Consider the following 23,136-nt stretch of genomic DNA (forward strand, 5'->3'; position numbering starts at 1 on the left):
ATCAAATGATAGCGGAGCTGAGTTACACAAAGGTGGAGCACAAGCCTCAGGAAAAGCTCATGGACTCCCTGCTGCCAGGATCACAGGGCTGCCCCAAATTCCTAACTTGTTTCAGCTAGAGTTCTTTGGTTGTGGGCAATACAGACTGACTCAGGCAAATTAAATCAGAAGAGATCTTACTGGCAGCTAATAGAGTGCTTCACAGGATAGAAGAAAAAGACTAAGTTTGTAAGGGGAAGAAACCAGCGCATCTTTCTAGTTACCACTGGCAGATGTTGAAAGTCCTCTTAAGGAATCTCCGGTGGGGGGATCAGATCTGTGTTTCGTCTTTTTGACACTATTTAGGAGTGAAAAACCTGAAGAAAGTATCTAATTGGCCTAATTGGGGTTACATTTCCATCCCTGGCACGTGAGTGGACGGTCTCCCCAAGACTACACACAGCAGGAAAAATCTCCAGCAGGAAATTGGATTGGCTATTGAGGAGGGAAAGTGTCTTTAACATAAAACTTGAATTATCATTTAGATTGTGTTCTTGTTAAACCATCTAATTTAAAAGTAACATTGGAATTTTGTCTCTCAACCACCTTGCAAATTGCAGCTCATGGAAGAACACTACAGCGTGGCCACAGGGTGTCCTGTAAGCTGTTCTCCAGTTCTTCCCCAGGGAAACCTGAGCCCACTGGCCATGGTCCGACTAGGAGTGTATGGAGGTCAGATGATAACGTGATGTAGCGAGTCATCCGTGGGTTTCGGAATGATGATTCCCATCCTGTGTATTTTTACGCCCTCCTCAGGATATAGAATGGGATAGATAGACTTAGTAACTTGTAAAGTACCTTCTTCAGTCGTCCTTTGGCCAGTGGAGGGAGGGCTGTTAGGTTGGAAATGTCAAATGCTGCAAACCTCTAGAAATTGTACTTTCTGCCCCTCAACGCATATACCAAGATAGTAGAACAAAAGGAATCCCTGGGGAATCACAGATTAATGGTACCACCAAATAACTGAGATTGTCACTAGCTATGGTCTCATAATAGCCATCTCAGTTACGATTTTTTTTTTTAAAGATTTTATTTATTTGAGGGAGAGTGAGAAAGCATGAGTGGGGTGAGGGGCAGAGGGAGAAGCAGACTCCCCGCTGAGCAGGGAGCCCGATCCGGGGCTTGTTCCCCGGACTCCAGGATCATGGCCTGAGCGAAAGGCAGACGCTTAACTGAGCCACCCGGGAGCCCCAGTTATGATTCTGAATATAGTTCTATATTGGAGGAAATCAACACATCTGGCCCTGACATATTTTTGTTAACCTAGCTAATGTTTTCCCATCATCCCTATTTGCAGTGTAATCAAAATTAGCTTACCTTCACATTACAGGGATAGCAGTATATTTTTTTTAAATCTTTTTTTTTTTTCTTCAGATTTTATTTGAGAGGAGGGAGCACACAAGCAAGGGGAGGGGCACAGAGGGAGGAGGAGGCTCCCCACTAAGCAGGGAGTCCGATGTGGGACTCAATCCCAGGACCCTGGGATCATGACCTGAGCTGGAGGCAGACGCTTAACCGACTGAGCCACCTAGGCACCCAGGGACAGCAGTATACTTTACTTAGTTTTGCTTTGTGGCTGTCAAGTCACATATTCTCTGTCTTACACTAAGGACACAGTTGGACTGAGAGGTCAGGGTGCCTTGTGAACCTTACATGCCTCAGTAGACATGCATATAGTAGTTGAGGTCATCTTTGGGGGATATCCTTTCTGAAGTGATAGACAAGTTTCATCACCTTAGCCCCAGTTAAGAAAGGGGCATAATGTTTTATCTGTTTGGAATTTGGAGGCAAAACAGCACATTTGGATGTACTTCTCTGTCCCATTTACTGAGTAACCTGTAAGGCTATCAGTTTTGAGGTGAGACTGGAGAAAGTAAGGACTTTGGAGCAGGTCCAAGTCACTTTGTTACTTAGTCTGTGACTTACCAAATTCGAACATACTGGAGGGGTTAATGGCAGAGATGTTCTATAATGCTCCAAAAGAATCAGTACACTAGAAGTTCGGGGCTAACTACTTCAATTAACATCTATTATCCATTTGAAAAGTACCTCCTGTTTGTGACTGGCCCCTGGTAGAACGCTTGAACGTAGATCATCGATCTGTGCAACGGAAACTACCCATTCTAAACTTGATGTCACCTGATCTATAAAATCAGATCCATGCAGCAGCATTCTATTCTAAAATGGAATTTTCGGATTTGCTAGATGATAGAGACTAAGTACCAGAACAACTTGGACCACAACTTAAACCTGTCCCAGGGTCTTTTCTTTCCCTACGCAATGGGCTTGGACAATGGCCAGCTAGTCAGAGAATTGGGAAGAACAAGAGTCAAGAATTGGTGACAAGGATGTTAAAGGAAAAGATCTGTGGATAGAATTATTAGAACAAGTAGAGTTGATGATCTTTGTATCCTGGGTAAATGCCCACCAGAAAATACCTACTATGGATATTGCTCTCACGAGGCCAGGTAAGTAAGATAACCCATTCTGTGGAGGTCTGTTGTCTGTTTTCCCCAGCCACTACCTTGGTGCCTGTTCATTAGGCATAGAAACAAAATCATAATAACAGAGGTTGATCCTGTGTATGAGCTCAAAAAGCTGGGCCTCCCTTACCAAGGGTGACCGGTCTGTTGCCTCTGCTGGAGTGGCGAACTGCAACGAGGGAGGCCAGAGCTGAGCCCTAATACGGCCCCATTTCTTAGGGGGACCATGTAGCCCAGTGATTCCAGTAGATAACACCATTATGCAGAAGTCAGCAGTTTGTCTTCTTAGGGATAGATGTGTATTATGGGTGTGGATTTGTCTTTCTTGCCTGCAGTATGTCTGCCAGCATCACTGCTCATGGACTTGGCAGAACGCCTTCTCTATCACTATCCCATACAGTATAGTCTCTTGCCAGTTGAAGGAAGTGAAGAAAGTACATCAACTGGCTCACACTTACAGAAATAATTTTTACCATGTGCCCCATTATCCAGAGAGGGCTTGCTTAATAGACATGTTTGCCAAAGGCTTAGCTATAGAACCGTCTGGAAGTTAACTCATGAAGAAGCTAGATACTGTCCTAAAGGACACAGCATATGGTGCCTTTCCCCTAGTCAGGATGCACGGATCAAGAAATGCAGGGATGGGAGTGGGACTCTCACCATTGAGAATTAATGTCAGTTGACCCATTGAAGGCATTTTTGCTTCCCTTGCTTATGACCTTGAATTTGGAGGTCTTTGTGCCTAAGGAAGTAATGTTTGTTTCAGGGAACAAAGCCTTAATTCTATTTCAGTTGAAATCTTGAGACCAGTCTCTGATCACGTGGGCTCTTTATGCCACTGAACCAATAAGCTAGAAAGGAGTTTCTCCAGATATATCACCTTTACCACCCAGCTCTGTGCTCCAGGAGATTCCCTGCTGTATATGGGCTGTAGCAATGGGTTCCCTTGTTCTCTGGCTTCTGGTCAGGCTCAGTAAATGGGAGGCACCAGCAGAAGACTTGGCAGTTGAGAAGGAAGTGGAGTCTTGATATTTATTTCCCCTACTCCTTGCAGAGTTGCTTCAAATATAATGGCCTAAAGAGTACAGCTTGAGGCGCGTGGGTGGCTCAGTCGGTTAAGTGTCTGCCTTTGGCTCAGGTTGTGATCCCAGGGTCCTGGGATTGAGCCCCATGTCGGGCTCCCTGCTCAGTGGGGAGTCTGCTTCTCCCTCTCCCTCTGCCCACCCCGTGCTTGTGCTGTCTCTCTCTCGAATAAATAAAATCTTGGGGGGAAAAAAAGTATAGCTCTGTTAGGTAGTTCCTTCGTCTCTACAGCTACTCTTTCTGAGATTTAGTACCCACTTTCCTCTCCTTACTCCTGCAGGCCTAAGGTGGTAATGGGTCCCCATTGTTATTGGTCCTGGAGGGCTTCATTCATGATTTCTCTTAATCCTGCCCACATTGTTGACCTTAGTCCCTTTTATTCAGCTCCCCTCAATTACCCCATTTGAGTATCCCATCTGTTTTGTGCCAAGACCCTGACCAAATCAGATGTTTCACAATCATCTGTTTGGATATTTCTGGAGCTGAAATCATATTCTCCAAATTTGTTCCCTAGCCTGTGTCATCTATTACTCCTTCCTCTTATGTTCTGTAATAAGACATGTTCTTTTTGTTTCCCCAAATCTCTCTCTCTTTTCTTTTGAGCAACTTCCCTCCTCCATTCCAGTTGGTTATAGTAGAGTTACCAATAACAGGATCCTTTCCTCTGGCCACAAAAGGATGGTCACATGACACAGACTGGTATAACTGATCAAATTATTTCTTCTGGGAATGTATAGATTGTGCAGCAAAACACACAGAGAGGTAGCTAGTTGGAATTGAGTCTTTTAGTGGGAGTATCCAAAGAAACAGACAATGAATTGCTACCTCTTAAGATTTCCTGAAGTTGCCCTGGTTCTTGCTTTGGTATTAGCTCTTCCTTTGATTTGGTGAGATTTTGCTGTGAAGTAAGACTCCCAGCAGCCTACACTCTGAGAGAAATGAACAAGAAATAAACAAGCCAACACGGGGATGAAGATGAGATCCAAATCATCTTAGTGACTGGATTTAGTTAATTAGAATTACTAGTGCCCTGGCTGCCTACAAGAAGCAAATGTAAATCCTCTCTGGGAGAAGAAAAGATGCCCTAAACTTAAAGGTATCTCTGTACTTTTTTGTGTATGATGTCTGGCACCCAAGTAAAAATAACAAGGAGACAAGACAGTTTCATTTAAAAAACCAAAAGACACGCCTTGGCTGGCTCAGTCGGGAGAGCATGTGGCTCTTGATCTCTGTTGGGAGTTCAAGCCCCATGCTGGGTGTAGAGATTACTAAAAAAAAATAGAAAGTAAACCAAGAGAAACAATAGGAAACTGAGAAAGATATACAGGGTATCCAAATAATAGAGTTTTTAGACAATGACTTAAAAATAACTGCTTAATAATAGACAAGGAAGTAAAAGACAAGACTTAGAATTTCATCACACACAAAAAAGACTATTCTTGTACTGAAAGATTTAATAGCTAAAATTGGAACTCCATGGATGGATTTAACAGCAAATGAGATGCAGGTTAAGAGATAATCAGTGACTAGAAAGATAAATCAAAAGAAAATATGCAGAAATGAGCACAAAAAACAAAAAGGAACAAGTAAGTGTAAGAGCCATAGGTGATACAATGAAGAGTTCTAATATATGTGTAATTGGAGTCCCAGAAGAAGAAAGAGAGGACAGATGATAATGGCTAAGAATTTTCGAAACCAATTTAAAAAAAAGATTAGAAAGTCATAGATTTAAGAATTTCTGTAAGCCTTAGGCAAAATAAATACAAAGAAAATCATACCTAAAAAGATAACATATTATGAATACCAAGGACAAAAGGAATGTCTTAAAAGAAGCTAGGAGAGAAAAAGCACTAAGGCAGTTGCCTTTTTTTTTTTTTTAAAAAGAAATCTCTACACCTAACATAGGGCTTGAACCCACAGCCCTGAAATCAAGAGTCGCGTGCTCCACCAACAGCCAGCCAGGTGCCCCTAAGGCAGTCAACTTCGTAACAATAGACTCTACTAGACAATTTATATCTTCAGAGTTCGTCAAATTCTGTGTCCAGCAACTATATCCTTAAAATATGAAGATAAAATACAATCTCAAACAAAAAAACCACAGAGCATTTATTACTGCGGACCCACCCATTGGACAGAAAGTAAATAATCTAAGGAGGAGACTTGAAGATGCATGAAGGAATGAAAGTGAACAAAAAGGAACACCGTAAGTAAATACAAGTGACTATAGACTGTATATATAATAACAATAATTTGGGGGTAATAGTTTTAAAGTATAATAGTATTAAAGAAACAGCATGTAGGCCAAGAAAGAGTAAATAGTGTTAAAACGTTATAAGGTTCTTGCATTGTTCAGGAAGGGGTCAAACTACAAATCAAATATGTGTTGTAATCTCTGGTAATCATTTAAAGAATAAGAAATAATGTATAACTAACAGTACTGTGGAAACAAAATTACAAAGCATTCAGGGGATAAGAAAGAACTAGTAGGACAAATAGTGCACAGTAAGGCGGTAGATTAAGTGTATACAGATGTACACCATGTATATATGTATATGTATCAGTGACACCATTACATACAAATAGACTAAATGCTCCACTTGAAAGATAAAGTTAGTCAAGTTGGATTACATACACAAAGTATCAAGATTAAGGAAAGACAGATCCAAAGAATAAGAAATAATAATAAAGGGTACAGACACAAACTAAAGAAACAGAACGGTTTAAAGTAAAAGGATGAAAAAAGATATACCCTGCACACACTAATCCATGGAATGAAAGCTATATTAATATTTGACAAAGTGGACCTTAAGGCAGAAAAGCATTGTTAGGGATAAAGAGGGACATGTATACAGTGGTCCCCCCCTTACCCGTGGGGGATACTTTTCTAAGACCCTCCAGTGGGTGCCTGAAACCGTGGATACTACTGAACCCTATAGGCTGTTTTCCTACACATATGTACCTGTGATTCGATTTAATTTCTAAATTATACACAGTAAGAAATTAACAACAATAATAAGATAGAACAATTATAACACTATACTGTAATAAAAATTAGATGAATGTGGTCATACCTGTACTCACCCTTCTTGTGACGATGTGAGATGCTAAAATGTCTACCTGACCAAAGGAAGTGAGGGGAAGGACGTAGGCATTGTGATGTAGCATTAGGCTACCACTGACCTTCTGACCCCATGTCAGTAGGAGAATCATCTGCTTCCAGATGGCAGCTGACTGTGGGTGACTCAGCTAACTGTGGGTGACTGGGAAGCCCAACTTCAGGTAAGGGGAGACTGCTGTATCGTTACGCATATAGAAAATATGTGTGCATTTTTCAGCATTTCTGGGCCATTGGGGAAGATACAAAACACGACATAATTAGGTGATGATGCTCAGAATTTCTGGAGGAACAAATTGAAGAATTAATTGAAGAACTTAGAGAAACACTGACTGGAGAAAATTAAGGAGAACTGATAAATTCTACAAAGTCAATGCCAACTGACCAAGAAGAACCGCCAAGTTGGAATCAATATAAGCTAGAAAGCATATGAATTAATTTCTAAATAATAGATATTTTATGAAGGGAAAACTTAAAACAAGTTTCAGCAGCTCTAAGTATAATAGATGCTAATCATTAAAAAAAAAACTCTTCAGTCTGAGCTAGAGCCACCCCCTTGGTCTACGGTTTGCTCTCTGTTACTAAGAGCCTGGCGCTCCCTTTGTTTTTTGGTTTGGCATTAAACATTGATGTATCCCTACAAATGTCAGCGGGGGAAACTAATCATTTGGCGTGTGTATCACCATATTCACTGTTTTGTGTCTTGACTGGAAAACAAACTTTGTAAGGTGTCAGGTATAGTACTTTAGATATTTTTGAAGGTTTATATAGTGCACTTTGGCATTAGAACCCAGTGGATTTACATATATTCTTTGGGAACCTAATCTGTAAATCAGAAAAGTGCTCATCTCCAGATAATCTATATTCCTTCAAAGCAGAGAAATTGGTCAGCGTGTGTTGGCTGCAAAGCATCAAATGTACCACTAGGGGGCGATGCAATGTAGAGGAGAAAGGAACATACCCTGATAGGTAAGCAAAGTTTGGAATATTCATCTTGAGGGCATATATAAAATGGTTAAGAGCTTGTGTAAAATTACATTTTAGTAAGTACCAAGTTATTTTTAAATTTCCAGGATGCCATAGTGTGACCAAGCCGACTAAGGTTAAAAAAAAAAAAAAAGAGACCAAAAGGAGTTAATAATTACAGTTTGTCTTTTGGGACAAATATATAATTAAGATGGACTTGGGTGTATTTTCTAGGATCTGCTAGTTTGAAGAAAAAATTTTAGTATTTTCATTTTGGTAATAATATCGAAAATTATTTTTACCAGTTGTAAAAACAAAATTTCTTCATTGGTAATGCATCATTAAAATATATTTAATTGAGTAAGATTTTATTTATCAATCACGTCTCAGTCTAGGGTGTGCAGGTCTTTAACCACATTTTCAGAGTCCTCAAGAATTTTTTTCTTTTTAAAAAGTTCAGTAATTTTTAAAGGAGGAAAATATTAAATACACTGTCACAAAATACTGGGCTTTGTAATTGAGTAACCAGAGCAACGAAGACATGAACCAATGGGGGAAGCTAAGTGAGAGCGCGGCCCCCCAAAAAGTGGGTCAAAAGGTTACACTGATTCAGGGAGACACCCTAATGGCACCACCACTGGGCAGAGCCAATGGGATGCTCAGTAGAAGTATGACTTGGAAGGGAGCCAGTAGGAGAGGAACTTCCCTCTGGAGAGGGAGCTGTGTGTGTTTGTGTGCGTGTACGTGTGCATGTGAGACACGCACACACAAGAAATGGTATAATTTGCTGAGATGTAAAGGCCAGTATTACATGGGTGACGTGAGGATCTTCTCTTTCCTGATGTTCATTTTCTCCAAGCACCTGTTTTTTTTAACTCATCAACTCAGGCTGTTCTGCTCATAACTATCCCTGCTTTAGTTCCTAAGTCATGATTAACAGATTGGTTTTATTCATTTATTCATTAACTTTTAGGTTTTATTAGAAATACCTAATCATACACCTTGCTGTGAGCCTGGCTGTGTTCTAAGTGCTCGACCCATATAACTGCAGTTAGTCCTCATGACAGCCCTGCGCTGGGGAAGTGTGGGACCATATTTTACGAGGCTCTTCATGACTTGACTCCTTGCCAACCTTATCAATCGTGAGGTCCTCTTTCCTCTCTAAGCACCAGCCATGCTGAACTTCCAGGTACTTGAATACACTGCTTTAGGACAGTAGCTAGTGTTGGCCATGCTCTTCCTATGGCCGATTCTCCTTTCCTTCTGCTTGTCTCCCCTTCTTCTCACACCAGACTCATGGATCAATACGATCGCTTCTCCCATCTTGCAGACAGGGAAAAAGAAGCTTAGGGAAGTTAAGTGTTATGTCTAAGGTCACACACTTCAGAGAGGGATGATAATGTGTAAGAAGGATGAGCTTTGGACCCAGAAGTTATGTTATTCAACTTTCTCTCTGTTGTTTACTGGCTCGAACTTCAGGGAATGTTTATTCTTTTTTTTTTTTTTTTCCAGATAAAGAGGTTCTCTGGGAGTAGCATACTATGAAGGATTTTGGTGATGGGAGGGCCAACCTAGCATGAGACAAAGGCATAAAATTCAGGGAAGTATAACAGAAAGGAGAGGAGAGAGGAGAGAGTGTTTTCAAGAGATAATGTTAACCAACAGGACAGCACTGATGAAGTTAGGGCACGTGCACGTTCTGCGCGCCAGGCTGAGGCATCTGGGCATGTCCTACTTTCTATAGGACGCTGAGTGTAGAGAACGGACAGCAGAGGGAGCCCTTGATGGGTTTTGCTCCAGTCTGGCCCAGAAGAGTGAGAAAGTGATGTCGTCCCTGGTGCTGTCCCACCGTGAGCTTATTTCTTCCCTTTCTCCTCTCCACTCAGTGCCCACACTGCATTTCCCTAGCGGAAGTGCACGTGAAGGGCTAGCAAGGCTTGGGGAGGGGCTGCCTATCCCTCTTGGCTAGACGAGGAGACCAGGCCCCAGAGGGATTGAATCACTGCCCCCAGTTCAGTTACACAACTGGTAAATTGTTGAGGCAGGATTCCAGGTCCGTAGGACGCTGGGATTAGAAAGTGCAGTCTCCTCCACATTCTTCCGTGCCCCTCAGTCCCTCATGGGCCTGTGTTCCCCCTCTGTAAATGCCATCCTGGGTACAAATGGAGTTCGAGTCACTCTCTGAATAGCAGAGTTGGCTCAGTTCAGCAGGGACATTTTAAAAACAATATTTTAATTCAAAGGAGGTGTCCCACGCCTAGCAGGAGAGAGATATGGGCTAGTGGTGATGGCAATACCAAGGGTGTGGGTTTGGAGGCTTTAAAATCCCCCCATAATTTCCATTTGCTTCCTCTCTCTTTCTTCAGAACCACAGACATTATCTTAATCTTACATCCAAAGCTTTGCAAACGCAGCTTCAAAGCCCTACCCACCCTGCCCCCTTCAATCTTCCCCAACACTCCACAGTGGCAGCCTTGACTGGCCATCCTCAAACCCTGCTCCTGGGAGCGATGGTGGGTTATATACCCCGGTACCCCCAAAAGGAAAGAGCTCCAACTTTGTATCTTTAGTTGCAACAGAATAAAGACTCCTGTCTTCTCCCCTTTCTCTTCTGGGACCCCACCGTGCAGGTCGGCATGGGACCAAGTTCTGGGGTGGGGGTGGGGGGCTCGGCAAAGACTTGGTGACAGGCTGATTGATGGGTTTCCCGCCTCTGCTTGCCCTCCCGCCCACTCCTGCAGGCTCTGGCCCGGGTCCACCATCCGGCTGCCTGAGGGGTCTGCTTTTCTTTGTTGAGTCAGCACCAATGAGTCAGGGCCAAGATCAGCTGGGGGGACTGGGGAGCACTGCAGGACACTGGGAAGGGAATACGAATTTAGTGGCCCAAAGGAAGGCATCACAAGCAGCATCTGAATGGAGGGCACTGGGGTTGTGGTCCAAGGAGCCTGAGCAGGGAGCTGACCTGTTGATGTCACTGACCATCAGCTGTCAGTGGATTGCTTTCCCACAGAAAAACACAGGTGACTCAGATCATAGTGCTTAGGGCCCTAAAAATTCCCAGTCTTGTCTCTCTTGCATTTTTACTCTTTTAGAGATGTCAAAATGGAACCAAATCTCCATTAACTCAGCTAATGGAATATGAGGTGAAAGTAGGTGGGTGACATTCTCAGATACACTCCAGTGGCAATTCAGCCATGTCTTTTTGCCAGGGCTGCTGAGGGTCAAAACAAAGTGGCTGATGACATTCGGTGGCATCCTTGTGTACTTCCTCGTCCACACATAGGTTGCAGACACTGGTAGTGGAGGCAGGAAGAGAGCTGGATGTGGGTAAGGAGAGGGATAGAAATTAAAGAGACATCAAACTTCCAATAACACTTAGGAAGGAGCGAGTGGAGGGGAAGAGGTAAACCTATGATGCTATTCTTGCTTGTTCAGGCATGACAGTTATGCCAGTGTCCCCAGAACCACAGATATCATGGTAGCCTGGAATCCTGTTGCTGGGGGGGCGAACTTAGAGGCTGTCTCCTCCGAGTCCAACATTTTAAAAAGTAGGAGACGCAGACCCACAGAAGGGAAGTGACCTGTCACAGTCATAAGAGCTGGACAATGACAACAGAGCCAAAAGCCTCATTCCAGGCTCTTTCCATGACAAGAACCCAGGATCAGATCTGCAGCAGGCCGTGGTGGAGTTCGCATTGCCTTGGCCACAGCTTTGTAGGTGAGAGATTCATTACCGCCCAGGGGCTGAGAGACTCTAGAGGCCCTTGGTTTGACATTCTCTTCCTCTGAAGGAATCAGTATCTATTCAGATCAGTTGAACTCTTGAAATTGTTTCATTCTCAAAAGCCAGGTCATCAGGAGAAAGGGCCATGGAGAGTAAAAAATGTCATCTCAAAAAAGTCTTTTTGTCTAACAGAAGAAGGGAGATAATGCAGGAGGGTCTGGGCACAAGATACAGAAAGCCTGTATGTGTTCTACCAATGCCATCCCATGACAGTAGTAGGGTTTCCATTCTTGGGAAAATTCTTATCCCTTGCACCCTTCTTAGGGGGCTGAGAAGGGCCTGCGGTGAGGATTAGTAGGGTAGAATGAACAAAATTCCCTGGGACAAGAGGCTGCAAGCCCAAGTCCAGAGCCATATCATGAAGCCACCCCACCCCACCCCGACCTCCCCAAGAGAGACTACCCCCACCCTGGTCACCACTTCTCTGGTGATTTTCATCTCTCTATAAAAATCTAGCAAGAGCAGAAAGGCTTTCTGCTTTGATGGCACACTTCTCCCACAGCAAGGCAGCGGCTTTGGACAGAAAGGTGTCTGGAATGGACCTTCTGCTCCTGGAGGGAGGCTCATTCTCCTCTGTGAATGGGGGACACCCGCTCCATTTTTCCAGTGCTTTCCTCGAAGATGTTCGGAGCACAGCACAAATGATTTGCTTAACCCTATAAGATTCAGACAGTGGTGAAAATGGGTCTTGGTTTCAAAATTGAAGACCTAGGGCATTAGTTGTTACCATCTGGTGATGTCACAGACTCTTAGCAGGTCCAGATGGACAGGATCTTAGAAATGACCCCACAGATGTGGCACAGAGGTCAAGAGACTGGGCTGTTGTGTTAGACCATTTGCATTACATCACTAATTATCCTTAGAATCCTTACCCCTCTGGGCAGCTTCCTAACCTCTCCAGAGCTCTTGTCTCCTGTCTATAAATGAGGACAAGGATAATATCAATACCTACCCCTTAGGTTTGTTGTAAGGATAAAACCTTACAGATACTTTCCCTAAAGTGCTCAGCCTGACACATGATAAGCATTCAATTAATCTTTTATATTGTTATTATTATGTTATTATTATTATGTTATTCTTTTTCCCCTCACTTTACAGAAACTGAGGTCCACAGAGGCATATTTTAAGAAATAGATTTTCTTTTTTTAAAAATCACAAAACCAGCTTAGTTGTGTGTGCACATTTTCATTGATTAAGAAAAGGGAGACATGTGGGCATCTGGACATGAGCCAGGCAAGGCCAGGTTATGCGGCGGTAACAACTCCCAAATGCCTGGCCTTACAGCAGAAATGTTCATTTCCTGCTCATACTCTTTGTCCACTGTGGGTTGGCTGGGGGCTCTGCTCCTATCATCGTCCTTGTTCTGGACCTGGGCATTTGGAGCGCAAGCCTACTCTTATGGCGTCCATCTGGAAGTGACTCTGATCATTTCTGCCCAGATTTCTGTTTCTGGCCAACGCAAGCCACATGGCCATATGGCAGTTGAGCAATGTGGGTAAGCATGGTCCTCTTATAGGAGGTAACCGGGTATCGTGGAGCAATACAATTTATGATGATCTGCTGCATGAACGAATATGATCTTAGTGTGAGCGATCCTCCGATGTGAGCCCATTGAAACACCTGCCCTAAGATCTCGGAATTGTTATGAAAAATGAAAAGACCCTTCACATAGCATTAAAAGGAACATCTATTGACGCCCACTCCTTGAAATAATTTCTTAAAACCCCCAAACCATGGCCAAGATAAAAATCCATTCCTTGGGGGGCCTGGCTGGCTCAGTGGGTTAAGCATCCAAGTCTTGGTTTTAGCTTGGGTCATGAACTCAGCGTCGTGAGATCGAGCCCCGTGTGGAGCTCCGTGCTCAGGAGGGAGTCTGTTTGAGAGTCTCTCTCTCCCTCACCCCCTCCCTCTCTCTCTAAAATAGACATATAAAATCTTTTTAAAAATCTCCATTCCTTGAAAGCCGACCACACACAGCCATGGGACTCATCCTAGAATGAGAGGGTGCTTGTAACAGGACATCCCAGAGGGTTCACTTCCCTCTCCCATCCCAAAGTGTTTACCATCCACCCCGTCCCACTGCCTACCCTTTGTGGTTCCTTCATTAATGATCACCGATTAGTGCTGATCACTGGTCCAGACAGTGGAAACACAAAAGAGGGGGGACACAGCCCTTGTCCTCAGTGAAAGGGGCAAACTTCCTCCAAGTCGGGGGAAGACTAGCAGTAAAGTCAGCAAATAGAATATAAGATAAGGTCTGGTATTGTCTGCAAACTATAGAACCACAAAGAGGGGTCACTTGCTCTAGCCTGGGGGTGTCAGAAAAACTCAATATGGGAAGGTTGATATTGTGGGAGTTTTATTCTTTTTTTTTTTTTAAGATTTTATTTATTTATGTGACAGAGAGACAGCCAGCGAGAGAGGGAACACAGCAGGGGAGTGGGAGAGGAAGAAGCAGGCTCCCAGCGGAGGAGCCCGATATGGGACGTGATCCCGGAATGCCGGGATCACGCCCTGAGCCAAAGGCAGACGCTTAGCGACTGAGCTACCCAGGCACCCCGTGTGGGAGTTTTATTCTTAAGCAGGGGCAGGAATATTGCAACAGGCTGAAGTTGTGCAATGATTCTGGGGACAAAGTACTCTGTCCTTCAAGAAGTAATTGTTCAGCCTTACCGGCATTTCTCATTTATTAGCAAGTATCTTCTGAGTGTTGGGCATTGGTGATACAGCGGGCAGTTAAGCAACACAGGCTGTGCTCTTGGGGACTCAACGAACCTGAAGCTGGCGTTCTGAAGGAGCAGGTCTGGGGTTGCCCACAGGTGCAGACTTGTGGGCCCCACGCCAGAGTCTCTAAGCGTAGAACCCAGAAACTGGCATTTTAAACAAATGCCTATGATATTTTTATCACACCCAAATTTAAGGGCGACTGCTGGAAAGGCAGCCATAATATTGATAAATGTGGAGAGGACCTAGGGAAAAATGGGACAAGTGTATTGAACTAAGAAATACATCGGAGTAAAAAATATTTGTGTTACCCGTGGGTCAGGGGCTAATGCCCTTTGAAGCGGGGTGCAAAGGTTAGAGGCCTTGGCATTTCTTTGTCAAGACTGCTGTTGGCTTCAGAGCACTCCTGGTTCTCCAAGGCAGCTCTCCTATGCCAATGTTTTGTTTTGTTTTTAAAATTTGCATTGCTTTTCATCTCTCCCAATAAAACAATTTCATGGCAGAATCTGATTTTCATTTTGTGCATAACAGCCAGTTACGGGTGCAGGCGATTTGTGACTGAGGAATAATGGCCTCTCTCTGTTGGCTTGGAGTTCACAAAGAGCTTAGATTGTCTCGTTGGACCTTCACCCAATAATGTGGCGGTAGGTCTCTCGCTAGCCTCGTTTTGCAGTTGAAGATACTGAATCTGGAGAGGATAGACAATTTGCCCAAGGTCACATCAGGTAGCTGGTAAGCTGTGCGGAAAGTTGATGGACCTCTTTGAGATTTTAGCCTTAGGGATTATTCCTTTGCCTCTAAGAGTCTGGATGAAGAGTTTGCCTCATCTGCATCCAGACTGCCTCTAACAGAGAACTCGCCCTTTCCAGAAAGTCCCCTGCAGCCCGCCCGGATCATGTGATTCCCCCTCTTGAATCCTGGCATCCTCTCGCACTGCTAGGTCAACGAGAATGAGGTGGTCCAGGTGAGTGTGAGGGACAGAAAGCCGAAGAGAAGATCAAAGAAAATGTCACAAGGTGGAGGCCTTCTCCTCCCACTTCCTGAATTCAGCACACTTTCTATAGCATGCTGGACCAACTTTGTTAAAACTAGAAAGAGGTTTTAAACAGCCTGCAGGCCCCCTCCCCTCTCCTCAGCTGTCTCCCTCACCCCTGTCGGTGGTCTCCTTTCTGTCCCAAAGAGAATGTGAACTTTCTCCAGATGGAAGAATTAGGGGGCTGATACGTGACCCTCCCCAGGGACATGTTTGTGCTTTGAGCCTCAGGCCCACAGTGGGAACTGCAAGACCAGAAGGAACAGATGATTAATGAGGGAGTCTTGGCTGGGAAGGAATGGCCACCCTCGGTCATTATGGCGAATCCCAGAGAACTGTGTTCTGACGTCTGGTGAGAGAAGGACCAGCCATAGAGCCAAGGACCCTGGAGGGTCTCCTTCCCCTCCTGGGTATCCCCACGCCGTACCAGTAAGAGCAGATGGATTTGGCTTTAGAAAACTGGGCTAGAATTCCAACTCCGCCAGATGTTTGCAGTGACCTTCGACAAGTCTCTTCCCCCATTATGCTCAACTGTCCCACGTGTCGAGTGAGGATGGAAAGGTCTGCCCTGCCCTCCCGTAGGGTGGCCACAGGCCTTGAAGGAGACCATGTACAAAGTCAGTTCATAGCAGCTGCATGGTACCAAAGTGCCATGGGGGAGTGGTAGCGAGTGAGAACGGAGACGGGGCCTCCCTGAGGGTAGGGGATTCATGAACGACCACTCGGGCCCGGTCCAGTGGAGGAGTCATCTCCTGTCGTACGATGGGCGTGAACACGGGTCACCAGCTCACCTGCGATAGCCATCGGAAGTCAGTTAAAAGGCAGTAGACGGGACTGGTTCAGAGGGTGGGCTTAAGCCCCACTACCTGGGTTTTTATGATTCTGGCTCTTCCAGCTATGTGATGCTGGGGAGATACTGAACTTCTCTGGCCTCAGTTTTCCCATGGGGATAATAATGATCCCCATCTCAGTGAGTTGCTCAGAGATTTAAATGAGACAAGAGTGGAATGCTTAGCAAAATACCTGGGACCGGAGAGAAGCCACAGTGTTAGCTGGTAACATAATTGTGAGATTTGACCGGAGGGTTAAGCTAAGGCTTTCTGCTTGCTCACTGAGAGACCAGAGACGTGGGCTAAGCAGGGAGCAAGTGCAGGAATTAATTAAGTGGATACTGGATGCCGTTAGTGACTTGCACATGCCGAGGACCGGGTAAGTGCCTCTCTGCCTGGGGGCCTCTGTCTCCTGTGCGCTCTCCTCTCCGAGGTGCAGGAGAAGAGCTGTCACACCGCCGGCCCTGCACGGCCACATCTGGTATACCAGACGGAATCTGACTCTGTCTTGCCGTGCAGTCTTCCCTTGGGTCCCTAAAGGGAGAAAGAAGTTGTGACTTTATGTCTGGGAGGTTTCTCATCCTGGCCATCGGGCTGCTTCCAGCTGTGCCTCACCTTCCTCCGCAAGTACCCTGCGGCACTGAACCCCCACTCCAAAGCGCTCCCCCTTCCCCAACCCCCAGCCTCAAGTGGAAATGAAAATGAGGCTGCAGGAGGGCTGGTGGGGCTGTTATTGCAAACAAAGGCCTGGTGGGCATCCGCTCTCCGGGCCTAGCTTACCCTCTCCATTTCCTTCTACTCATGCCCGGCTCAGCCCCTCGGGAACACCACCCTTGCCCACTGGTTTCACTTTACCGCGATTCTTCTGGGAAACCACGGAAAGGGGCTTTGTGCAGTCTTGGTGATTTATGGAGTCAAGGGGAGGTTTGATGGGAGGTGCAGAAAGAGGCAAGTTATTTCGGGGGTGGCGGGGTGGGGCTGGGTGGGGGGCGGGACACCCTGGGCTCCCATCACGTCCACCAATGAGCAGCATCTGGGTCCTCGGAGGCCAGCCCCCTGACAGTGCCAACGCTGGGGTGGGGGCAGGGGGGGTTGGAGTAGAGGAGACCCATGTTCGCGGGGTGCATTCGTCCCGAAGGAGGAGAGTGTGGGTTCCTACCTCCTGTGCCATTAGCTCGCAGTGCCTGTCGCTTAGGAGCGTGGCAGGACTTAGGAAACTTCTAAGTCTTGGGGGAAAAAAGACAGCATAAGCGAACTGCAAGATCAGAATTAATACATGTTCAATTAAAACTGCTCCTGTCACCCTCATTAGCTATTAAATATAGCATTTACAAATTTTCTGGGAAAACAATTTTTAGTTGAGGTTTTCTGACTTTGCAGGAATCCCAGGGAACACAACTATTAAAATACCCTGGAATCATAAGCAACCATAAATTTAGTAAGTTGCTAGTAGTCAAACCACTTCAAAAGCAAAATTAGAAATCTGCTTTGGCGATTGTGCGGGCAAAGTTGCCTCAGTGTGGGTGCATTTGGACGTGCCGGACGTGACGGAAAGCCTCCAGAAGCACGAGTGCCCAGGGCCTATGGGGCTCTCAGGCCGCTCTGCCAACAAGCCCGGAGAAGCCACTTCCCTTCCCTAACTCTTTCTTTTTGCTTGGTGAGGTCCCCCAGTTAGACACTCCCTCGGTGTCTTCTCCATCCAAAAATCTGTGAGCAGTTCTGCTGCTTTTTCCTCTTTTATTAGTTTATTTTTCAGCCCATAAGATTTAAAGGGTGATCAATAATCAATCAATCAATAGGAACCCGCCCACCAGGGGCTCCACTGCGCTGCGGCAGCCAAATGAGGTTGGCCATGTTTTTCGACACTAATTATTGGCCTAGGACTTTCTGACTTTCACCATATTCACGTAGCACGTCATTATTATTCAGGTTAATATTTTTCCGTAAATCATCTCGTTTTTTTTTTCTAATCTATTTTTTGAATAAGTACAACAGTCACATGATCAAAAGTAAAGCAACAGAAACAGAAGACAGAATTCCCCCCCCCCGCCCTGTCCCCATCACCCCATTTCCGCTCCCTCCTCGTTGCCCACAAGCCTTTGGTTTCTTGTATAACCTTCCCAAGACTTTCTGTGCACATATGACAACATGCAAACATACCTACTCCCCCATGTTCTTTACACAAAAGTTTTTCAAGTTAAATAGATACGCACCTACTTGTTTTACTTAGCTGTATTCTGTGCCGGTGTTTCCCCAGCATTACACGGAGAGCGTCCTCATTTCTCTTGGTCACCACTATGGATATTTTCATCGTAGGCGCTACCAGAATTTATTTGATCCAGACATCCTATTGACTAATCTTTGGTTTTATTCCAATTCTTTGCTATTACAATAGTGTTCTCATGAATGTATCTCTAACTAAAAATCTGTATCTTGCTGTTCTTTCTTTTGGTATCTCTTTATTTTCCAGCCCACAAGATTTCACATGTTGTTTGGTTTGTATGGAAGTGTTATGGACTGGATGCTTGTGTGGGCCCAGAATTCAAACGTAGGAGACAGGGCCTGTGAGGAGATGACAAAGGTTAACAGAGATGGTACCCTGATCCCACAGAGCAAGTGCCCTTATGAGAAGAGGAAGAGACTTGTGAGGACATGGTGACCAGGCAGCCATCTTTGTCAAGTTTCTTCACTGACAAGTTACTCTTTTTCCCCATCTGTGTCGCTGTGCTCTTTGAAAGGAAGTCACTATGCGCAGCCCATCCTTACAGAGTGGGGGGTTATGCTCCCCTGCCCTTAAGAGAGGATTATCTGTATAAATCATGTGGAATTCTTCTGTAAGAGACATTTTTCTCTTCTTCCCCATTTATGTATTTATTCACGCATTTATATAATATATATTTATATCTATGCAGATTCATGGCTATTTTACACTTGGGTTAGAAGTCATTACTGCTTTACTTCATGGCTCAAATTTTTTTCCAGCTTTGTCCATTGGGAGCTCTTTAGTTGGTTCCTGTGTCCCTTTGACATACCCCTATTAATGCAGGTTTTAAAATTTAAAAAAAATACTGTTTAGCACTTCCTTACTTTTGGCATTACAAGATGTTCCAGGTTCATAATGTGTGTGTGTGTGTGTGTGTGTGTGTGTGTATTTTTTGGTTTTTGTTTTTGTTTTTGCACTGCAGTCCTAGAATCAGCCAGTTCTCCAAGGAGCCCTGGTTCCTTGTGTTGGAGATTGATATTAGAAATCAAGATCTGGGTGTTAGGTGTACTTGTGGCCACTGGAGTGTCAAGTCACATTTTCAATTCACTGAAAGCATTCAGGACATCTGTATTTTCAGTCTCTTCCTCTTAACCCCCCAGATAATGCCCATCAAAGTCAACCGGTGACCTCACTGTTTCCTCAAAAGGCCTCAGGATTCCCCCTCCCTCTTTTCCTTCCTCTTTTCCTCCCTTTCTTTCTTCATTTATTTATTTTTTTAAAAGATTTTATTTTTCTACACCTAACGTAGGGCTCAAGCTCACCAGCCCAAGATCAAGAATCACACGCTGTACCAACTGAGCCAGCCAGGCGGCCCTCTTTCTTCATCTGAACTGTGGCCCACGCTTTGCCTAAATCCTTCCCATCCTTCAGGCCTCAGTCCTCCCCCTGCCACCCACCCCAGCTTCCCTTCTGACATGCCGTCTCATTTCCTGCTGCAGGAGGCATGGAAAACTCAAATTCAACAGAAGCCCAAATTACTCTTGGAAAGCAAATTCCACGAAATGCAAGCAGGATGGAATTAGGAGGGGAGGACACCATCTAAACAACATGTTTAGGTTCCATTCTTTTCTTAAACTTAGTTTTGTGGTTTGAACCCATATAGCTCAGCTCTCCGAGCATTTTTAGGGTTTCTTTGCCTTCTTAAAGTTGTGATGCGGGCATCAGGGCTGAGGTTTGCGATTCAGAGCCAGAGCTGAACAGTGAATCGTGCGCCTGGCGCAGCATCTGGACAGATGCAGTGAAGGTGAGTGGCGTTTCGAGATCACTTTGTCTAGCTTCTCTACTGTGGTTTCGCAGATGGGCAAACTGAGACTCAGGGAGGAAAACGATCTCTCCCAGGGCGACAGAGCTCGTTCAAAGGCAGAGCTGGGTCTAGAAGAATTTTTGATCGCTGGTCCAATGACCGTTCTGTTGTTGTGTAAGGGCTCAGTCACGATTTTTCTTCTTGGGGCGCCTGGGTGGCTCCGTTGGTTAAGCTTCTGACTCTTGATTTCAGCTTAGGTCACGATCTCAGGGTTGTGAGATTGAATCCCGTCTCTGGCTCCATGCTGGGCGTGAAACCTGCTTAAGATTCTATCTCTCTCTCCCTCTGTCCCTACTGCCCCCCCATGCTCTCCCTCTCTCAAAAAAACCCAAATTTTTTTTCTTCTCTAAGGAATTTGTCTTAACATCCTCATCCTGCATCCATTGAGGCACCCAACTGCACTCTGGTGGAGGGGGCAGCCCTGTTCTCTGAAACTACACAGGTTTTGGAACCAGTAAGAAAGACCTGCACTGAAAGCCTAGCCTCACCTCTTAACAGCCACTTAATCTCAACAACATCTCAGAGTCTCTGTTTCCTTATCTGGAAAATGGGTCTAAGGAGGGGGTCTTGGGCCACAGGAGCGTGTTTTAGCTTAAGTAAAAGCATGGGTATGAAAGCACCTGGAACATGCCAAATAGATAACTGGTGCTCAGCATTTGTCCATGGAATCTCAATTTGCTGGATTGTTCCATAGCTTCTTATCTGGTGCATTCTGTATCCGGAAACAAACGGAAAGCTTCTGTTACTTTTGCTTCCTCTGTGCCCTACAGAACTGGACACACAGTGCTCAAAAATTCTTGCGGAATGAAGGACTGTCATAGAGAGCAAAATCTGCTCTTTGGAACCCCCCCTCCCTGGGGGGAAATGGAAGGCCTAGTGGTGTCATAGAATTTCCTGGAGTGTTTATGCAATCTGAAGGGGAGGGCCTGCTTTCTGCAGGTGTGTGGGGCAGGTGGGAAAGAGAGCAGCCCAGCTACTCTGTCATTTTACAGATGAGGAGACTGAGGTTTGGGTCAAGAGGCAATTGCCTGAGGCGCCCCAGGGAGGGCTCTGCCGAGGGGCCTCTGCCGGCTGGCCAGGAAGGAAGCCTGATAAAGCATCGTGGGGCATGGGGCCCTTGTGCTTTCACGCTTTCCAGCCCGCCTGTCCCTGCTTGGGGCGTGTTCATCGCCTAACAAGATGTGGCAGGAAACCATGAATCGGGGAGGGGGTGTGTGTGTGAAGGCATTAATGACATCGAGCTGACATCTGGGTCTAAATCCCTTTCCCTCTCCTTCAAGCTTGCTCCGGCCTGTCCCTGCTTGGCGGAGTCTGGAGGCTGCCCTCAGCTCTGCCTTGCAAACCGCACCCGGAGCCAGGATGCAAAGGGGAAGTCAGAATCCGAAACCAAGCTGGATTGTCACAGGGATGGGTGCCTTTTATGAAAGGGAAATTTCCTTTGCAGGAAGTTTATCTGTAAGAGGCAGCATGGCAGTGAGCAGGGGTCGGCAAACTTCTTCTGTAAAGAGCCAGGTAGTAAATATTTTAGGCTTTGAGAGCCACACAATCCCTCCTGCAAATATTCCAACTCTTCTGTTTGAGTACAAATACGTCCAGACCGTACATACGTGAACGGATTTTAGCTGCGTCCTGATAAAGCTTTATTTATGACACGACGTTTGAATTTCGTATAATTTTTGCATGTCACAAAATATTACTCTCCCTTTCATGTTTCTCCCCCAACTATTTAAGAGTGGAAAAATCCTTCTTAGCTTGATGACCATCCAGAAACAGGCACCTGGGGCACATGGTGAGGGAGTTTTCAGAGTCCTGGCATGAGGAGTGTGGACTTGGGAGTCGGACAGCCCGAGGGCCGAAGCCCAGCTCAGTGGCACACTTGACATCTGATCTTTGCCAGGTGACAGACTCTCTGAGCCTCAGTGTCCTTATCTGGAAATAGGGATAAGAGTGTCTACCTCATAGGGTTTTCGTAAGCATCACGTGAGATTGCGAGTGTCCGGGACCTGACAGGCACGATGTGGAGCCCTTGATGGATGGGGGTGGGTGGCGCTGCTTTCGTCATCCGTGGGAGAACTCGTAATGGAGCTGACTGTGGTTCCCGGCTCTCCATTTCTACTCCGCACCTCTGAACCTATTTGGAATGGCAGTCACCACAGGCCTCTTACAAAAGCTGTAACCCTCTGCTCCTGGCTACGTCGAAATCCTGTTTATGTCCAGTTTGCTTCAACTGAACACGTGCCCTCAGGTGCCTACTTTGTGCAGGGCTTGGGGTACAGCGGAGCTGGAAAGAGGAACTTGGCCCAGTTCCCGCCAGCAAGCTTGGTGTCTCCTTCGGAGGGAGATCAGGTGCAAACCCAAACAACCATGAATCGGAGCAGCATGTGCAGGACCTCCCAGGGAAAGCACATTTGTGGAGTGCCAGGCGCTGTGCTAAGTTCTTACTGTGCATCTGTTGGTCTCCTTTACGTAACCCCGCAGGGAGAGGGGACGGTGAACTTCATTTGTGAAGTGGGAAAACGGCGACAGGGAGACCAGTAAGGTACTTGTACGGAGATGCATAGCCAGGCCTGGCTGGTGTGGGAGCCGGGACTTTATCCACTGGAGCCCAGACAGCCATTGTGGCTGTGACGGTTGGGTCACTTCACAGAGAGAAGCGGGGGAGGGTTGATGGGGAAGCAAGGGCAGGGGTGGGGGAGGATTCAGGCAGAGGGAACAGCTGAGCAAATGTCCGTTGGCGGGAATGTGGAATGCTCTAGGCACGTTCAGGAACAGCAAGTGGCCTGTTGGGCCCGAGGACAGTGCGTTCAGTACAAGGGTCCTGATCCCGCAGGGACCGCTCTGTGCCTTCAAGCGCGGTGGGGGAGGAGCAAGGCCCGGTGACTGCCCTGAGCTCAGGAAAATAGAAACTTCCTTGCGGCAAAGGAAGACCTTCTCTTGGTAAAGCATCTGCCGTGAAGTTTATTCAGCTCTTCCCACTTGCTTTTTCAGCCGTCATTGCACTCCCCACCTCCA

The sequence above is a fragment of the Ailuropoda melanoleuca genome, chromosome 2, assembly GCF_002007445.2.
Source record: "Ailuropoda melanoleuca isolate Jingjing chromosome 2, ASM200744v2, whole genome shotgun sequence".
Lineage (NCBI taxonomy): Eukaryota > Metazoa > Chordata > Mammalia > Carnivora > Ursidae > Ailuropoda > Ailuropoda melanoleuca.